The sequence below is a fragment of the Orycteropus afer genome, unplaced genomic scaffold (genome assembly GCF_000298275.1).
Source record: "Orycteropus afer afer isolate SDZICR_OR568_19922 unplaced genomic scaffold, OryAfe1.0 scaffold00331, whole genome shotgun sequence".
NCBI classification, from domain to species: Eukaryota; Metazoa; Chordata; class Mammalia; order Tubulidentata; family Orycteropodidae; genus Orycteropus; species Orycteropus afer.
Window position 1 is genome coordinate 681,577 of NW_006921918.1, and position 7,548 is coordinate 689,124.

At 38.1% G+C, this 7,548-nt stretch overlaps 1 protein-coding gene across 1 annotated transcript in view; it reads left to right on the plus strand.

Moving 5' to 3' along the window:
* DACH1 (dachshund family transcription factor 1) overlaps positions 1–7,548 on the plus strand; it is a 565,727-nt gene that overhangs the window by 316,665 nt on the left and 241,514 nt on the right. The gene's annotated exons all lie outside the window — the stretch shown is intronic.

The window sequence follows — 7,548 nt, forward strand, 5'->3', positions numbered from 1 at the left end:
TTGAGGTTCATGGGACTTCTTAAATGGATATAGTCTCATCTTTCATCATATCAAGGAAATTCTCTTCTAACAATTCCTCAACAATTTCCTCTGTGGTTTTATTTGTCTCTTTCTGTTCTGGAATACTGATTACATGTAAATTATTCCTCTTGATGGTATATTCCACATGAATCTTAGGCATTCTTCATTTTGTTTTGATCTGTTTTCTGATTGCTCCCCTTCCAAAGAATATTGAGGCATTTAACTTCAACCTGACTAATTCTGTCTTCCATTGATTCAATTCTTCTCCTTTGTCCATTCAATGTGTTATCTATTTCTGAAAATTTAGTCTTCATCTTCTGGGTTTCTATCTGTAGACTTTGTATTTCTAATTTTTCCATTTATTTTGCCTTTTATTTTTGTATTGTCTTCCAAAAGTGTTCTGGATTTTGTCCATTTTCCTTACAATTTTTGGTGTTTTCCTTGATCTGTCTCTCAATCCACTGATGGTACCTAAACGTAATTCATTTGAATTCCTTATCAGGAAGTTCTAGTGCTGCTTCTTCCTCAGGGATGTGTTCTGGTCCCTTGTTTCTACTGCTTTATCTTGCTTCTTTGTGTGGACTGTGATTGTTGTCTCGGAGACATTGTGATATTGCTGTATCAGTATTGAATTGGTGATTGTATTTTGGAGTGATTTGCCTAAGATTTTCATTTTCTTTGTTTTGTTTGGATGTATCTGAGTAAACAAGGTACTGTGCTCCTCTATTTGCTAGTTGGTGGTCCTTATGCACTCTCCACCTCTCTCCTAGTAGGTATGATAGAGAATGAGAAGGAATGCACAGATCTCTGGTAGCTGTTTGTGAAGAGCAGTAAAGCATGAGTCAGATTTATATTGGCTGTCATGTATCATTGGCCAGTTGATGCAGAAGCACGTGGTGGCCCTTACTCAGTAGGTGCGGCTGCAGGAAATGTGGGTGTGGTTGAGTTATATGCACACAGTTGCTGTCTCCCACTGAGACAAAAACAACAATTAGAAAAAAGAAACCAAAAAGTAAAAGTGAGGACAAAAATCACATACAACATAAACACACAGGAACAATCACCAAAAAGAGAAAGGAAATTTAAAAAAGAAAAAAAAAAAAAGAGGAAAGGCAATAAATGAGACAAAATATTAAAGAAATGCTTTAAAAAGTGAAAAGAAATATAAATAGAAAAAAAGGAGTAAACCACCCCCCACACACACAATATCTGGGAAGAGTGGAATAAGAGAAAAGAGTTAGAGTAGAAGTATAATGAAGAAAAAGATGGGAAAAATGCACAAAGAAAAACAAGGGACGAGAAGAACCACAAGTAAGAAAAAAAATGGGAACCAGGGAAAGGGAATAGAAAAGAAAAGTAGAAAACTGGAACCTGGAAAGGGAAAAGAAAGAATAATAACAAAAGGGAAAAGAAAAAGAAAGAATATTTTAAAAACAAACACACAAACAAAAACAAAAAAACAAATCTTGGTGTGGGTGCTGTGGGGCAGGACACCCAGGTTCTGTCAGAGTACACAGACTGGGATGGAATTCCTGCTGGCCCAGAAGGTGCGTAGAAGTGAGTGATGGCTGCACCTCCGTTCACCAAGAGGATGTGAGTTATAAGAGTTACAAGGGGAATATTGCACCTTTCCAGTTGTTAGCCTCTGGTATGTCCATGCTGTCCTCTGCCAACAGAGCCTATTCTTAGGTCCCTGGAATCTGAACAGGAATGCTCACAGTTTAAATATCCCAAATGGCTGCTACTTGTAAACATTCAAAATGGCTGTGCCCTATAGACAGGCAAAAGTCCACAGCCCAGTTTGTCTCCTTTGCTGTTTCTGTTTTTAATCAGCACTCACCAGTGCAGTTGTCCATGCAGCCTTTGGTGAGCAGGCCTGATTTTTAGGTTAATCTGGTGGAGTAATGCCTAAGGCATTTGACTGCTAACCAGAAGGCTGGTGGTTCAAACCTACCAGCCCCTCCTCAGAAGGAAGTTAGGGCAATCCACTTCCATTGTGATACTGCCTTGGAAACTCAAGGAAGGGTCTTTATGGTTTAGATACAACTCAATGGCAGTAAGTTTTTTTGGTTAACACTACTTGGAAATATTCACACTGTTTGTGCAGGATAGCTGACAATCCACAGCTCTGTTTGTCTCCTTATTCACTATTTTCATTCAGGTTCTATTAGTTGGTGTTTAATCCATTTCTGTATCCTTCCTTTAAAAGCTCAGGGTTCCAGGATTATCTTCTGTATCTGTGTCAATTGGTTTCTCTTTACTTTGTTGAAGAGAGTCTGTGTAGCTTGTTTGAGTATTCTGCCATCTTACTGGACGCAAACTTGGAATTTTTAAAATTATACTACATAGGACTTCCCAGTTAAGTACATATTTTTTTTATTGTTGAAAAATACTGTAAATATTTTTTTGACACCATAAAATAAAGTTTTGCAAGGCAAAATCAATGGGCTAATTTTTCCATAATGTAAATGGTCTTTTTGTCATTCATTCACTTGTTTCTTTATTATTTATTGTTAATTATCATGTATTTTATTTTCCCTCAGTGAAAGAAGGAAAACTGATGATAGCCTTACTAATTAATGAATCAGAATAATTAGTTACCCCAAACCCTAAACCAAACCAGTGGCCGTAGAGTCACCTCCAACTCATTACGACCCCGGTTGTTGCAGAGTAGAGCTAAATTCCAGAGTTTTCAAACTGTATCCTTTCAGAAGCAGATTGCCAGACATGAAGCATGACACTGCTGAGTGGGTTTGAACCCTTTAGTTAGTGGCCAAAAGTTTAACCATTTGTACCACCCAGGACTCCATTAATTACACAGACTATTGAAATAACATTACTGTGCATACCAAATAGATGCTTGAATGATAAGTTTCCTGTAGTCAAAATGTACACCAAAGAGCTCTGGTTGGCACAAGTGGTTAAATGCTTGACTGCTAATTGAAAGGTCAAAGGTTCAAACACATCAACTTCTCTGGGAGAACAGTTTGACAAAGTGCTTCCATAAAAATTACTCCTTTAAGAACCCTATAGGGCAGTTTTTCTCTGTCCTATAGGGTTGCTGTGAATTGGAGTCAACTTGCAGACAGTGGGTAAGTTTTTGGTTTGGTTATATCAATCACATAAAAATGTGCTGGATTACCTAGCTGGCTTTTGTGCTTCTGGTAGAATAGACAAAAGACACAAGAAGACTAAGTTACACTAAAGCAGTGAGTCAAAACAGTTTTCTCAGTTCAACTTGAATTTGTATTTTACCAAGCTCCTTGTTCATTCCCAAGCTTACTCATATTTGAAAATCACTGCAATGATGATTTATTTTCTTAATAAAGCTTTTCTTGTAAGTGGTAGACTACTGTAGTGTAAATTATTGTCATCAAGTAACCTAAGAGCAGAGTTAACATCAGAATCAACCAGTTACAAGATAAAAACAGATTTCTTGGTCCACTCCCAAAATAGATTCTGTGACTGTGGCTTTGGGGAAGAGAATTTCCATTATTACTATGTATGTCAGCTGAATATGATGCAAATTATCATTTGAGAAACATCATATTACTTAATTTTGAGGGAAAAAGGGGTTTTTTGATTAGAAGAGTTAAAAGCAATGACAAATTTTCATTATAAGTTACTTTAGATTGGGATATTTAAGCAGGTAGTAGCATAAAAACCTTATCAGTGTGAGACAAGTGGAGAACTATAAGTGGAATATAATACAAGAATTACAAACCAAAAAACCAAAACCAAACCCACTGCCATCGAGTTGATTCCAACTCATAGTGTCCCCCAATAGGTTTGCGAGGCAGTAAATCTTTATAGAAATAGATTGCCCAGTCTTCCTTCCACAGAGTAGCTAGTGGGTTTGAATTGCCAACATTCTGGTTAGCAGTCAAATGCCTTACACACTGCATCACCAGGGAGGTAAAAAAAGTGAAAAATATTAGGGATTATGAGGAAAATGTTACAGTTTGGATTCTCTAGGAAGTATAGGTCAAAAATGAGAGGTATTTTGTCAATTTATTACATTATTTTTTTAAAGATAGCTTCACTGGGGAACAACTGAACAACTGAACTTTCAAGAAACAGTAATTTAAGGAGGATTTGAGAATTGCCTTGGGGATTTGAAAGGGCCATTGCAAGACCATCAGGTAGTGCAATGAATGCAGGAGGTGGGGCAATGAATCCTTTGTGATACTTTCTAGCTCTAGGCAAGATGTACCTTTTGAGAGTCATGTTTTATATGAAATTAATTAAATTTTCTAGTCACACTGTATTCACATGTATTGTAACATAAATGTAATGTTTTATTTTCCATTGACATTCTCAAAATAATTACCATATTTTTTCTATGACTGCAAGTAAAATAGTTTGCAAAGCATTTTTTTTTTTTTTTTTTTCCTTCATGCAGTAACAATTTGTGCCAGAAATCATGACTGAGGTTTGGGAAGCGTACTAAGAAAATGTTTCTGCCCTTTTGCTGTTATAGACTTGGTGAAGTAGATAGCTTTAGCCCCACTCCCAGCAGTAACCCCCCCCCCCAGGAAAAATGAAGAGTTCAAGGCCTACTTTTTTCTCTTCATACTGCACATTTAAATAACCTGTGCATCACTGAACTCAGCCAGAAATTCACAGTTGCAGGGACCCAAACCCAGGTCTGCTGAGGCGGCAACTCAGATGGTATGGCTCAGTTATTGGCATGATTTAGACGCTCCATGGGTGATTTTGATGCACAGCTAGGGATGGCAAAATTTTACACAGCTAGGTTGGTGAGAGCAAAGCAAGTGGATCATTATTTCTACTTGAGGAATGAGTGAGTAAAGTCAAGTGGATAACTCCTTACAAGAAGTAAGTTTTGAGTTGATTTTTGAAATTTGGTAGCTGTTTTCTAGGTAGTGAATGAAAAGTCAAGAATCTGAGCAGTTTTCCCTGATTCCATCTGAGTACATCTATGCTTGGAGTTTTCAGTGGGTGATTTTTTGGAGGTAGATTATTAGGCTTTTTTCCCAAGGTACTTCCGAGTAGACTCAAACATCCAACCTTTTGCTTAGGAGGTGAATGTGTTAACTATTTGTACCACCCAGGGGTCTCTCTGTCTGTCTGTTGTCTACATCTAACAGTTGTCTATATCTAACAGTCTGTCTTCTTGTATCTATCTTTCTCTTTATCTAATGAAAGGGCACCATATATATGTTGTTGTTGTTATGTGCTGTTGAGTCTGCCCCGACTCATAGCGACCCCTCCTTGGGTTTCCCAGGCGATATCACTACAGAAGTAGATTACCCAACCTTCCTTCTGAGGAGTGGCTGGTGGGTTTGAACTGCCAGCCCTCTGGTTAGGAGTCAAATGCCTTAGGCACTATGCTACCAGAGCTCCTGGTATATATGTGTGTGTATGTGTATGCGTGTTGATATGTATGTTTATATATAAATAAGATCAACTGAATTATAAAATTATTAGAAAGCATAAAAGTCAACAGGTATTGTTGTTATGTGCCGTGGAGTCGGACTGAATGCATAGCGACTCCTCCTTGGGTTTCTGAGGCAATATCACTACGGAAGTAGATTGCCCCATCTTCCTTCCGAGGAGTGGCTGGTGAGTTTGAACCACCAGCCTTCCGGTTAGCAGTCAAGTGCCTTCAGCACTATGCTACCAGAGCTCCTCAAGAGGTATTAGAGCTACCCAGTGACAAGCAGGATTGTTTTAGCTGAGGTGACTGTGATCAACTCACAGATATTTTGCAGGAATCATAGATAAAGCTGGTCTTTACTTATTGAACAACTAGTATGTTGTAATGCACACCCAGTGTTTACTAAACATCATATGTTAGGCTTCATATAGTTTATATTAGTGAATCCTTATATTAGCCATTTGTGATTTGAATTATTTTATAGATGAAGAAACCATTCTCAATGAGATTAAATGCCATGTCCAAGCCATGACACACAGTAACAATTCATGCTTCTTAATTTGATTCAGATCTAGCTAATAACAACAATCATATCTCAAGTTGTAGATTCATCTTTCTTACTTGAATACTATTCAACAAGATTCACTTGCAGCATAAATCAAGGATAAAGATTCTAGAAGTGTCTTAAATTGGAGGTGGAACAACACAAGGCAACCAGACGAAGGGCCAAGAGGGATGTTCACATTTATGACATAGCAAAATTGAGGAAGAGAGATTTGCTGAGACACAAAGAGAGTTTTAAGAGAACAGGAAAGAAAATGTTCAGAAACATCTTTACAGGAAATGAGTAATTGGGAAGAAAATTCAATCATAGGAAGATGAGAGAATCCGTTTAAGTTGAGACTTAAAAGGCAAGGAGTGCTCAGACCAGACTCAGATGAATTCTTTGAGTTTAAGTCAATGCCTTTTTCAAGGGGCAGTTATCAGTGTTTCCTACAAAAATCCAGTCTGAGGGACTTGTTGCTCTGAGGTGAGTCTCCAGAACCTATCTGATGTGATCTAAAGGAAAGGTGAAGCCGGCCCCAACCTCTTAAAAAAGAGCTGAGGTTCCCAAGAAAAAGGCTTTCTTTTAATTCTTCAGGCTGTGACTTATTTGCTGTGGTAACTAGAAGTGATGATTAGTGGGGAGGAAAAGGAGGAGAGAGGTGTTCAGTCTGTAATCCACCAGCTGGAAAAGGAAATAAATCACACAGATAAATTTAAACAGGGTTGGAGCACGGTAGTCAGAAACACTGAAGCAGCCATTGCGTAGTGTGTGGGGCGGGGGTGGAGAAATGCATATCCTCTCCTAAGATGTTAAAGTTTTCGAATTAGAATGACTCTTCTACTCCAGAGTTTTATCGTTTTGCAGATGAGTGATTCCAGGGTGAAGTAAATGTACTTGGTAAAAGTTTGTGTATTTTCTGAAGACAAAACACTCTCCTGCTCAAAAACCTTTGTGGTTATTTATAGCCTGTGATTCGCGTTAAAATAGCATGGCCTTAACATTCTGATATTGTATGATCTTCTTTCAAGCTCTGTCTAATCTCATATCCACCCGTTCTGCATGATTTCTACATGAACAGAGATGAACAGTTTTGGATGAACATTGTGGCATAGTAGTTAAAAGCATAAACTCTGGAATTAGAATGCCTAAGTTGAAATCCTGTGCCATAGTTCCTTATTCATAAAGTAGGGATACTGGTGTTTACAGTCACATAAGGCTTTGAAGGGGATTAAACTACTTTCCAAAAAACAACAGCAACAATAACACAAACAAACCAACCCAAACTCACTGCCATCAAGTTGGTTCTGACTCATAGTGACCCACATTGGCTTTCTGAGGTGGTAAATCTTTATGGAAGTAGATTGTCCCATCTTCCTTCTATGGAATGGCTGGTGGATTTGAATTGTAAACCTTCTGGTTAGCAGTCAAATGCCTTAGGCTCTGTGCCACCAGAGCTCGCTAAACTACTTTAAATATATATATAGTTGTTGTTGTTGTTATGTGCCATTGAGTCAGGCCTGACTCATAGTGACCCCTTCTTGGGTTTCTGAGGCAGTATCACTATGGAAGTAGATTGCCC